This window comes from Hypanus sabinus, chromosome 31 (assembly GCF_030144855.1).
Source record: "Hypanus sabinus isolate sHypSab1 chromosome 31, sHypSab1.hap1, whole genome shotgun sequence".
In the NCBI taxonomy this organism is placed as follows: domain Eukaryota; kingdom Metazoa; phylum Chordata; class Chondrichthyes; order Myliobatiformes; family Dasyatidae; genus Hypanus; species Hypanus sabinus.
Window position 1 is genome coordinate 6,092,096 of NC_082736.1, and position 12,874 is coordinate 6,104,969.

The 12,874-nt window shown below is 46.7% G+C and overlaps 2 non-coding genes across 2 annotated transcripts; one reads left to right on the forward strand and one right to left on the reverse strand.

The window, feature by feature from the left end:
- Positions 1 to 575: 575 nt before the first annotated feature.
- On the forward strand, positions 576 to 649 carry trnan-guu (transfer RNA asparagine (anticodon GUU)). The gene has a single exon. It is a non-coding gene; the product is annotated as a tRNA-Asn (tRNA).
- A 4,717-nt stretch (positions 650 to 5,366) lies between these two features.
- trnag-ucc (transfer RNA glycine (anticodon UCC)) lies at positions 5,367 to 5,438 on the reverse strand. The gene has a single exon. It is a non-coding gene; the product is annotated as a tRNA-Gly (tRNA).
- Between the last annotated feature and the right edge of the window lie 7,436 nt (positions 5,439 to 12,874).

The following is a 12,874-nucleotide window of genomic DNA, read 5'->3' on the forward strand; positions in this document are numbered from 1 at the left end:
TTGTAAATTTGTATATTATGTTGGAGCTGTACTTAGCCACACAGACATAGGTCGAAAGTGAGTGGAGCTGGGGGCTAAGCTCACATCCCTGTGGTGCTCCTGTGCTGACAGAGATTGTGGAGGAGATGTTTTTGCCAATCCGAACTGACTGTGGTTTGCAACTGGGGAAATCCAGGAACCAATCACACAGGTGGGTATTGAAGCCCATGTCTTGCAGTGTGCTGATTAGTTTTGAGTGTTAAATGCTGAGCTGTAGTCAATAAAATTCATCCTGATGTTTGCTTCTTTGCTGTCCAGATGTTCCAGAGTTGTGTGAAGAGCCAAAGAGACACATCTGCTGTTGCTTCAGTAGGTGAATTAGAGAGGATCCAAGTCACCATTCAGACAAGAGCTGATATGCTTCAAAACCTGCCTTTCAAAACATATGTGTTTTCAGCGTTTTCAGTTTTATGTCGTCTGTCACCCTCTGTTGCAAACCATTCATGTAGACCGTGAAAAGCCGGGTCACAGCATCAATTGTTAGTCACCATCTTGCAAAGCTGGAGTGGACCATTTATTGAAGCCTTTTACGGATTGTCTCTGTGGCGCAATCGGTCAGCGCGTTCGGCTGTTAACCGAAAGGTTCGTGGTTCGAGCCCACCCAGGGACGATGGTGGTTCAGCAGCTTAAGCTGTGCGTTGCTGGGAAACACATTGGCTTTCCTGCTACTGCCTCACCACGTTCAGGGGCATTTAAAGTGTTTGTTGTCGCGTACCAAGATACAGTCGCGTACAAATCATTCCACAGTGTATTGAGAAAAAACAATGTTAAGCAATAACAGAATGCAGAATATAATGTCTCTGCGACAGAGAAAGCACAGTGCAGGTAAATAATCAGGTGCCGCATCATAACGGGTAGATTGTGAGGTCAAGGGTCCATCTTATTGTACTCGGACACCATTCAGCCAACAGAACAGCGGAGTTGAAGCTACCCATGAGCTTGGACCTTCAGCTAGATAGAAGAAGGGAAAACAGAGAATACCTGGGGCGCATGATATTTTTCTGTCAGGAAAATGGTAGGACACCGAGGGATGCAGTAGAACAGGGGGATCTGGGAGTACAGATACAGAATTCCCTAAAAGTGGTGTCACAAGTAGATCGAGCTGTAAAGAGAGCTGTTGGTACATTGGCCTTGAAAAATCAAAGTATTGAGTATGTTACGAAGGATGAACAGCTCTGATGGGCAGAAGGGCGCGGGGTTGCCCATGACACCTCCCTTGGGATAATTACAAACTGTTACTGTTGCCAAGCTGTTAATGAGAGAGAAACAGATGGAACAAAACATACTGGGACTGGAACATTTGCTTCAGACAGGGGCGAGACACCATATTATGACTCCTGTAAGACTCACGGCTCCGGAGAGGGTTGTTTACTTGGTACTATTCTGTTCATTAAAATTCCTCAGTGGACAGCCGGAGTGGGCTGGTTTGATGGGCTAAGCCATTCAAAACTGATTGACACCTGAGACCCTGTGAGTAGGGAGAAAAGTGAGGTCTGGGGAGACACCCCTCAGACACACCAGGAGACACACTAGTGAGCATCAGAAACCCACGAGAAAGTGTGGGGACCGAACAAAGGATCGATCGGTCAATTTGAACGCACAGTGTTTATAGTGAGGGTGGTGGGGGCTTGTGTCTGTGTGCACCCTTGCCTGGGTGACGAGTCCACAACGGAAGAACGGTCTAGCTAAAGGACAGAGGGGTCATACCTGAATGGCCTCAACAACACATCGACGAATCAAGATCGTAAAGGAAGGTTTGCAAGACAATAGCCGTCACTGTTTGCTCTCTCTCTCTCTCTCTCTCTCTCTCTCTCTCTCTCTCTCTTCAACAATTCCAACACATCACATCAACCAACAACTACCTGAGCCTGCATGAACTAAACTGAACTTTATATTCACATATGACAATTCATTATCCACTAGCCAATGATAGATCTTGTTTATTATTGATTATTATTATACCCACACTTTTAGACTTAGTATTGCTAATGTATTATCTGTATATTTGCATTGATATTGATTTGTATATTTTACTAATAAACACTGTTGAAAATAGTACCACAAGACTCCAATGGATACTTTTATCTTTGCTGATAAGACACCCAGTTACGGGATACGTAACATGTATAAGAGTTGGAATGTAATGGTGAGGTTGTTTAAGACATTGGTGGGACCATATTTGGAGTATTGTGTGCAGTTTTGGTCACCTAATTACAGGAAGGATATTAATAAGATTGAAAGAGTGTAAAGAAAGTTTACAATGATGTTGCCGGGACTTGAGAAACTGAGTTACAGAGAAATGTTGAGTAGGTTAGGACTTTATTCCCTGGAGTGTAGGAGAACGAGGGGAGATTTGATAGAGGTGTATAAAATAATGATGGGTTTAGATAGACTGAATGCAAGCAGGCTTTTTCCACTGAGGCCGGTGTAGAAAAAAAACAGAGGTCATGGGTTAAGGGTGAAGGGGGAAAAGTTTAAAGGGATCATGTGATCATGGGATCTTCTTCACGCAGAGACTGGTGGGAGTGTGGAATGAGCTGCCAGATGAAGTGGTGAATGCGGGATCACTTTGACATTCAAGAAAAACTTGGACAGGTACATGGATGAGAGGGGTTTGGAGAGATGTGGCCCAGGTGCAGGTCAGTGGGACGAGGCAGAAAACTGCTTCGGCACATCCACGAAGGGCCAAGAGGCCTGTTTCTGAGCTGTAATGTTCTGTGGTTCGATGAGTGTGTAAGGTCCGCTTCTCTTTGTCCATAAGTGTGTGTTGCCTCGAGGGACATCCTTGGAACTAACCGACTTGCCGGGTCTAATGTCATGGTTTTGATTTAATTTGGTCATTCAGTTGGAGTCTAATTGGTTTCATCCCGCATCGGTCCGCGACCATCTTATTTTCACTATGGATGTCCAAAGCCAATACACGTCCAGCAACTCCACACCCCCCGCACCGGTTTCCGCTCTCCGCTTCCATCTGGATAACAAACCCAGCCAGCTGCCCTCTACCACCGTTCACCTCCTTCCGGCCGAACGTCCTCCCACTTCCTTTAAACACACGGTGTAGCCACGGACGCTGTCATGGGTCCCAGCTGTGCCTGCCTGTTTGTCGGTTACGTGGACCAGTCTCTGTTCCAAGCCAACACTGATATCGCTCCCTCACCTTTCCTGTACTACATACATAAACGGCAGCATTGCGGTTCTTTCTGCACCCGCGTGGAACTTGTCCACTTCATCAGCTTTGCTTGTAACTTCCACCCAGCCCAAAAGTTTACCTGGTCCCTATCGGACACCTCCCTCCCTTTACTCGATCTCTCTGTCTCTATCTCTGCAGACAGCTTGTCTCCTGATGCCTGTTATAACCACAGACTCCCACAGCAACCTGGACTACACCTCTTCCGACACCGTTACTTGTAACAAAGCCAGTCCCTTCTCTCAATTCCTCCGTGTCCGCAGGAGGTTCATGCAAGGAGATATCGTGTTTTTTTCAAAGAAAGGGGCCTCCTTTCTTCCACCATCAAAGCTGCCCTCAACAGAATCTCTCCCATTTTGCTCACGTCTGCCCTTACCCCATACTCGCACCCTCCGCCAGGATAGGGTTTGTCTTGTGGACACCTACCTCCCCCGCCCCCCCCCACCACCAGCCTCCGCCTCCCGCACACAATTCTCGGTAACTTCCGCCATCTCCGGCGGGATCCCACCACGAAACACATTTTTCCTCCCCCCTCTACTTTCTGCAGGGATCCCGTGTGAATCACATGTGTGTTCGTCCCTCCCACTGATCTCTCTCCTGGCCCTCATCCTTGCGAGTGAAACAAGAGCCCCTACACATCCGCCCTCATCACCATTCAGGGCCCCAAGAAATCCTTCCAAGTAAGGGGACACCTCAGCTGTGAGTCTTTCAGGATCATCTACCGTGTCCAGTTTGTCCAGTGTGGCCTCCTGTATATCGGTGAGACCCGACACAGATTAGGAATCCACTTCAGTGAGCACCTTACACTCCGTCCACCAGAACAAGCGAGATCTCCCAGTGGCCACCCATTTTAATTCCACTTCCCGTTCCAATGCCGACGAAATAGCCCATTAGCCCGAGGTCTCCTGTATTGTCACGATGAGGCTACACTCAGGGTGGAAGAGCAACACATTATATTCCGTCTGGGTAGCCTCCAACCTGATGGCATGAACATCGATTTCTCAAACGTCCGGTAATGCCCCCTCCTTCACGAAGCCCCATTCTCTTTTCCATCTCTGGCCTTATCCATTACCTGTCCGTCACCTCCCTCTGGTGTTCCTCCCCCTTTTCTTTCTTCCATGGCCTTCTCCCCTTCCCTGTTATCCAGCCCAGTATCTCTTTCCCCAATCAAAGTTTCAGGTCTTTAATTAACAGACACCCCCACCCCACTGGTTTCACCTGTCACCTCGTGTTTCTTCCTCCTCCCCCCCCCCCCACCGTCTGGCTCTGATTCCTCGTCGTTTTTTCTCCAGCCGGGATGAAGGGACTCGGCCCGAAACGTCCACTCTATTTTTCCCACAGGTGCCACCTGACCTGCTGACTTCCTCCAACATTTTCTGTGTTGTTTGGATTTCCATCACCTGCGATTTTCTCTTTGTGCCTCTATCCATGTCGCTGCACACTAACATATTCATGTGTCTATCTAAAAACATCGTACACCCTTCCGTCTCTGAACCTGGCAGCCCATTCCAGGCACCCGCCCCACTCCGTCTGAAAACGTGAGCCGCACATCTTCTTTAAACTGTCTCCCACTCCGACCTTACATTCATTCCCGCTAGAATTTCTAATCCTTACCCTGAGAACCAATTCTGACTCTGCCCAATCTGCGTCTCTCATAAAAACACAAAATGCTGGCAGACGTCGTCACTCCCTCCTCCCATAGATGCTGTCTGGCCTGCTGAGATCTGCCAGCATTTTGTGTTTTTATTCATTTACAGCATCTGCAGATTCACTCGTGTTGCCCACGTCTCTCATAACTTTCTGCCTCACAATTCGGTCAAGTTTCCTCTCAGGCTCTGACATCCCAATGAAAGCTCAAATACTTTGATCAGGCAACGTCCGGGCAACGCTTTATAAATCGTGTCGATCCTTCCTGTGAAGTGTCCATTCTTGCGGAATAGAGTCAGAACAGGATTTAACGGGAAACTCTTGAGCGACGTTAATTCCATCTCTGATCCACGACACAGTGAACGATAACTAATGAACCAATCTTAAACTCGCAGCGTCAATTAGCGTGATTCATTACTCGGCCCTTGGAGTTCCGCGTAGACCGTGTCAATGTAAGAGGTTTAGTTGTTCTGTAGTCTAAAACTGTACAACCTGCGATGGCCGGGAATCGAACCCGGGTCAACTGCTTGGAAGGCAGCTATGCTCACCACTATACCACCATCGCTCAATGATGTTGCAAAGGATTTGAGTAGTGAGGTGTCTTCCATAGTTCCGTGTGACTCCATCAGTCTCCGAGCTGCTGTCTGTCGGGACATTCCTCACTCTGCTGCAGGTCCTGTTCCCGCAAATTAATGTCGCCATCACCAACAAACCGGAGTTATACAACCCACAGCGGGCATACTCCAAGAATCAGACTGAGTTAGAACCGAGTCGTAGACCCTACTAATGGGATCCTTCCCTACCTCACGCATCACCAAATGGATAAACAAATCCTGATTGGAATTGTCCTTTCAAACCGCACGCTGATGGGAGCCCTTGATCACAGTAAGTGACGGGATCGCTAAAGAATCCCGGTACCCCTCCAGTTACACAGTGAGAAGGGGATGTGTGAAAAGCGCCAGATCCACACTCAACAAACAAACGTCAGGGTGACTCTGTACCCTGAAAATGTGCGGCAGATTCCATATTCTTGTATATTCCTCGTTAGTATAGTGGTGAGAAACCCCGCCTGTCATGTGGGAGACACCCGATCGGGACACCGTTTCCTGCTTCAAATATAAGGTGTTGAAGTGATCATTGAGACTATGGGACGGGAGAGTTTCCCGAGAACATGGGCCGTTGGGTTCAACCTCTTTCCCCAGAGATTCCCTTAGCGAGTCGGTATCAAAGCGCCGTTCCGAGTTACACTCAGTGTCCCGAATCCGTCATTCCGAACACATTAAACCGGGGCTATTGCTGTGAGCACGTCTCCTTCAGTATGTCTGCATGACTGTGTGGAGAAGACAAGCGAAGGGACACTTGGCAGAGAACAATCCAAGTGGACCTATGAATTGCTCGAACGCATGCGCAGTGAGGCTCCGCCCCTAGATCTGATTGACAGTGCACAGCTGAAGACATGCGCAGTCCCATTCCCTCACCCATCGGCAGGCGGCGCCTTGGAATCAGCCGTGAGTGGGGAGTACCCGGGCCCGAAGCGGTAAATTGAGGAGGTGAGCCGGGGAGATCCGGGGGACACCTCGGACCAGAAATCGGAACTGGGTTCTGGAAGACCGGTGACAGGGCGAGGGGGAGACAACCGGAGAGTGGTGGGGCGACAGCGACGGGTGCCGGCGGTTTGACCACCTGTAATGTGACTGAGAGGAGCCGATGATGGGAAATTCAGATGGGGAGTTCAGTGATAGAATGGAATGGATTTTGGCAAGAAATAAAAGGAAAATGAGTCCGGAGGGACGGGTTTGGATGAGGAGGATCGCCCGGTAAGGGAAGAAGGACTGGGATAGAAGATGCTGTCGAGTTCACGGTAATGATTAATTTTATATCTTTTTTGTGATAAGCGTCTTCATCCCGGTAGATTATCTAAGGATATTCAGAAGGATATTGGTAACGTCAGCAATATGTCAGAGCAATGAGCGGGAGTAGACTACGTGTGCTGATTTGAAACAACAGGAGAAAATACTGAAAATGCAGACTCCGGACGGAAGCAAAATTGTCAGTACATTGGTGGGGAAAACGAGGTTCGGGTGTCATTTCAGATCTGTGTCTGTGTGTGTGTGTGTGTGTGTGTGTGTGTGTGTGTGTGTGTGTGTGTGTGTGTGTGTGTGTGTGTGTGTGTGTGTGTGTGTGTGTGTGTGTTTGTGTGTGTAGGATAGTGGGACAACCTTAGAGGGGGTAAGGTAGCTTTGGCTAAGAGATTACAGACTTGGAGAGAAAGGGAAGGGTTTCCCTGTTATGTTGTGTTTTTCTGCTGAATGGCTACCGTTAAAAGTATGTTTAGGCTGCATTAGTTAATCTGTCAGACGGGTTGACCCTCCACCGTTGCGGGTTTGTAAATGCCAAAGGGTGGGGCGTGTTTCTGCTTCACGTGGTGGGAAATAGCGATGTGCGAAATGCGGAGGTGAACAGGAATATGCGGATTGCGATGTCGGTGCTGAGGCGAGATGCTGCAACTGTGCGCATGCTCAGAGAGCTGCTTGTCTCGGTAGTCCGTCGTCCTGGTTAGGGTGCATCTGGAATTCCCAGTTGGCCGACGATTTCCCTCCACGCCGCTCTGTCCCGACACATGTCCACAACATCCCCAGTCTTGTCTAGCGTGGTCCAATCCTTGATGTTATCCAGCCACGTTGTTCTTTGTCCTCCTCTTCGTTTCTTTCCGTCCACCTTTAGCAAGTCCGACAAGATGTTATCTCTCCGCCTAACGTGTCCAGAATAAGCAACTTTTACCTTCATGATCTTCTCCAGCAGAATCCGTGGTCTATCAGCTTCGGACAAAACCCTTTCATTTGAAGCCTTCTCTACCCAGCTGATCTCCAACATTCGTCGATAGCACCACATTTCAAAAGCATTAATTCGTGTCATGTCAGCTTTCTTCAGGGTCCATGTTTCTGATCCACACCTCAGCACTGACCGTACGTACCACTCGAGGAAGCGGATTACTTAGGTTGCCCAGTTTTACAAAAGGCTCAAGGAGCTCGGAAGGCGAAAATAGCGAATAATAGAGAGGGAATGGGCTTGTGGTGGAGGGTAATTGGAGGATGATAGTAGACGGAATGGGCTGGTGGTGGAGGGTAATTGGGGAATGATAGTAGACGGAATGGGCTGGTGGTGGAGGGTAATTGGAGGATGATAGTAGAGGGAATGGGCTGTTGGAGGGTAATTGTAGATGATTGTAGAGGGAATCGACGTGGTGGAGGGTATTTGGAGGATGATAGTAGATGGAATTGACTAGTGGTGGAGGGTAATTGGGGGATGATTGTAGAGGGAATGGGCTGGTGGTGGAAGATAATTCTACACAGGGTGCTAGACATTGATATTTTCCTATCAGATTACAGTTTTTCATTGGAATGCATGAAGTATCTTACTCAACGGAGAGGAATTTTAAGAATCTGTTTTGGTGTTCCCTTGGGTGTTATCTGTGTACAAGAAACTTGTTGCAATCACATTTATTGATTAATATTCAGGGTTATGAGTTTGTGGGCTAAACACAGAGCAGTGGGGGAGAGGTGTTACCGTTCTGAAGGTTTATTGTAAAGAATTCTGCCTTCTCCAAAGAATAATGAATGCATAATTATTGAATTTTTTTATCCACATGGAGGTATCAAAATTATGAGCTTTTATAATCCAGTCTGTGGAAATGTTGTGGAGAATGCTCTGAATTAATTCTGGTAAAATTACTTTTTGTGGTGACTTTAACGCACATGCTGGTCTTTGTGGCAGTAAGACGAATGGGACTGCATTAGATAAGTGTCTGGAAGAATCTGATTTAGTCCATTTAAATGATGGAAGAGAGATATGAGTGGATAATGCCAAAGGTGTGGTTCTTGTCTGCACTTGACTTTTATCTGTGTTCTACTTGCTGGACTGTAGCTGGGATGTAAGAGCTGATGCTATGGGGAGTAATCATTTTCTAGTCATGTGTACTGTAGGGGACAAAGTTCACTTTCAGATTATGAGTCGTGGTACTAAAAGTTGTTATAAGAGAGGAAACGGGAAAATTCTTTTGAGTGTGAGAAATCATTTGATCAATTGTCTCTAGGCAGTACCATGGAAGAAGACTAACAGAGTGTAATTTCTGGATTGTGTGGACCTGCCCATCAAGCAGGTGTCCAGCAGAGCTGGTAAGAACATATTCCTTGTTGGACACAGGAATGATCAGAGGCCATCAGAGACTGGAGAGGGGCGTTTTGTGTTTTGCCACGCAGGTCAATGCAAGAAGCTTTCCTGAAGCATTTGTGAGGAGAAAAGCAATAGCAAGGAGAGTTATTAGGAATGCTAAAAAACAGCTTGGAAGGGATTTTACTGAACATTTGGGAAGGAAACTGGCCTGGGAGTGGTGTGGAGAATGCTGAAAAAAATGAATGGTGTCAGAGGGTATAACCGGATTCCAGTATTGGTGGAAAATGGAAATTTGGCTGCAATAGACAAAGAAAAGGCAGAATTTCTGCAAAATACATTTAGAAAAAGACACAGACCAGATAATTTAGGGGATGAGTATATTAAGAAACAAGAGTGTATTTTGATGAACAGTGGGAAGATTTTTGACAAACAAGAGGCGTTTGAGATTGCCATGGATGATGACTTTACGTTTGCTGAATTGAAACTTGCTGTCAATAGGACAAGTACTACAGCCCAGGACAGGATATGGGAAGCCATCATATACTCCAGTATCTCCCTGAGGCAGCCCAAAAGAAGTTGCTTGAGTTTTATGAGGTCTGGAAGCATGGAATGTTCGCAGGAGACTGGAAGAGGTCTGTGGTGAAGTCAATTGTAAAATATGGGAAGGATCCGATACTGTCCAGTTGTGACAGCCCTGTTGCTGTCACATCTTCACTGTGTAAAATAATGACAAAAATGACAGCAATTCGGCTGATGATTGTTTTGGAGAGGAGAGAATCACTTCATCACTCCCAATGTGGGTTTCGTAAAGGGAGATCTATGATGCCCCTGTACTACTGGGAATGATATTTGGAAATCTTTTTACACTGAAAGAATCAGTAGTCGCAGTGTTTTTGGACATTGAAACAATTTATGATATCCTATGGAGGGAGAGGCTTTTGATTGGACTCAGTAAGTTTGCTATTGGTGGGAGGTTTTCAAATGGATATCGTTTTCTATTGTTTGGGTGGTCATGTAGAGTGAGGGAATGTGAAAAGAGTGTCATCAGAGTTTGTGGAGAGTAACGTGTCTCCCTCTCCAGGGTAGTGTTATCAGTTCAATGTTGTTTAATCTGATGGTTAATGATATTCTTAATGGTGGTGGGCCTGTGATTGGTTTGGCTTTATAACCTGATGATATCATTGGCAGATGTTGTGAAATATGTTAACTTTACAGCAACACAATGAAATCATGATAAATTAATATAGAGAAAAACCTGAGTTACATTAAGTATTAACTATTTATGTTAAAATATGTAGTGCAAAATATGTAGTGCAAAATAACATAAATTAAAAGTTAGGTAGAGCTCATAGGTCAATGCCCATTGAGCATACAGAATTCAGATGACAGAAGGGAGGAAACTGTTCCTGAATCAATGTGTGTGTGTGTGTGTCTTCAGCCTTCTGCACCTCTTTCCCAATGGTAACAGTATGGCGACCCATTTCCTGGCACATCCGAACTGGCTCACAATTAGCCAACGTTCCGGCTAAGGGAGATAGCCTACGGGGGTTTGCGAGCACAGAGCTTTGGAGCCTCTGCGCCACGGGGGAGGGGGCAGGTTGAGGGAGGCTTAAAAACTGGGTATTTCTGGGTATTTCGAATAAAGTGTTTCTTCGACCGCAGTTACCGACTCCGTGTCGTAATTTTAGTGCTGCATGTAGCACACGACTACAACAGTGTGAAAAGGGCGTGTCCTTGGTGCTGGGGATCCTTAGTGATGGTCTGAGCCTTCCTGAGTCACCGCTCCGTGAAGATGTCGGATAATACCGAGGCTCTGCCCATGATAGTGCTGACTAGTTTTACAAGTTTCTACAAATTATTTTGATGTTGTGCAGTAGCCCTCACCCCCCCCCCCCATACCAGGTGGAGATGCAGCCAGTCAGAATGCACATTTGTAGAAGTTTTTAGTTGTTGAAGTTGACAAACTAAATTTCCTCAAACTCCTAATGAAATATAGACGTTACCTTGCCATCTTTATAACTGCATCAATATGTTGCTTCCAGGTTAGATCATCAGAGATGTTGACACCCAGAACTTGCCATTGTCCACGCTCTCCACTTCTGATCCCTTGATGAGAATTGGTTTGTGTTTCTTCCTCTTACCTTTCCTGAAGTCCACAATCAGCTCTTTGGTCTTGCTGACGTTGAGTGCAAGGCTGTCGCTGTGACAACACTCAACTAACTGGTACGCACATCTCACTGCTTTACGACCTATTGTCACCATCTGAAATTCTGCCTCCCCTGGTTGTATCATCAGCAAATTTCTTAATGATGTTTGAGCTGTGCCTAGCCACACAGTTGTGGGTGTAGACACAGCAGAGCAGTGAGCTAAGCACGCACCCTGTGGAGTGCCTGTGGTATTTGTCAGCGAGCTGCAGATGTCATTTCCAATCCGCAGAGATAGTGGTATTCCGGTTAGGAAGTCATGGATCCAGTTACAGAGACCTTGGTCCTATAGGTTGAACATGGAGTGATTGGGGAGAGAGAATTCATTTCTGCACTGGGAAAGGGCCGAGTCAAGCGAGGCAGAGTGAGGAGAAGTTGTCATTGATGCTTCCTCTCCCTGACCATGGGAAGATTTTCCCATTTGCCCATTTCTCTATGTCTGTTGTTACTGGACACTGAGTCTGCTGAGTTGTGAGTCCCATGGAGAATTGTGTGGAAATGCGTGTTGTCTCTGTTCGATTCCCGGATTGGTGCCAGGAATTGGCGAGGTTTGTCTGTCCCTTCCTTGGTTTGGAGTTGCCTCCGTCTGCTGCCCCTGAGTGACCTCACACACTGGCACTGGCTGCACCAGTTGCTTCTCACGGTGTCTGATTTTTACCTCTCGGTTTCCTTCTCCTACCCGCAGGAAAGACTTCAATCAATGCCAATGTTCCCTCCTGCTGAGGCTCAAGCAACAGAGCAGCGGCTCATCTCTCGCACACAAGGTGTGTTACAGAGCACAGAGACACTGACGGCTCATTCGTTCCAGTCTCAGACAGCAGAGGCATTCAGTCCCACACTGACTGAGCCCAAGACCCAGACATACATTTCCAATACAACAGTTACATTGAACCACTGACAGTCAGTACATTGTAAACTGCACCACCGTGTCCTGCAGGTGGAGACAGAGACCAGTTGCCAAATCCCCACCCATGGTTTAGCTTTAGTTGGAGAGGAGGTAAAGTTCAAAGCTGATATGCAAGCTTTAGATTTGCAGAGTGGTGGGGGCATGGAACACTTGGCCTGTGTTGGGAGTGGAAGCAAAGGTGAGAATGGTGTTCCATCGGCTTTTCAAGTGTGCAGGAATGGAGGGGTACGGATGTTGTAAAGACAGACGGGTTTAGTTTAATTCGGCGTCTGTTTCAGCCGAGAATTTGTGGACCTGATAACATTTCTCCATGACCGCAATATCCTGGTGAAACCTGTCGCCATGCTCGTCACTGAAAACGCCGAGATTTTCAGGAAGAAATCTAAATGGGAATGCAAAAAATGAATCTTCAGGGACATGTTGCACTTCATGGTTTTGTAGGCATGAAGCACGTCGTCAACCATCTGCATGTAGCTTGGTACACCGTAGTTGCTGAGAAATTGTTCAACTACTTCCTTTAATGCCTTCCATGCAATTTTCTCTAGTCCCACGAGAAGTTCTTTGAATTTCCTGTTATTGGTGGCCTACTTGATTTGTGGACCAACATAAGTGCCTCCCTTCATCTTGGCATCAAATAATCTGACTTGGATTATGAACTAAAATATAAAAGTATAGGCAATTTCAGAGAAGAAGTGTGATAGGAACATTTCAGCCCAG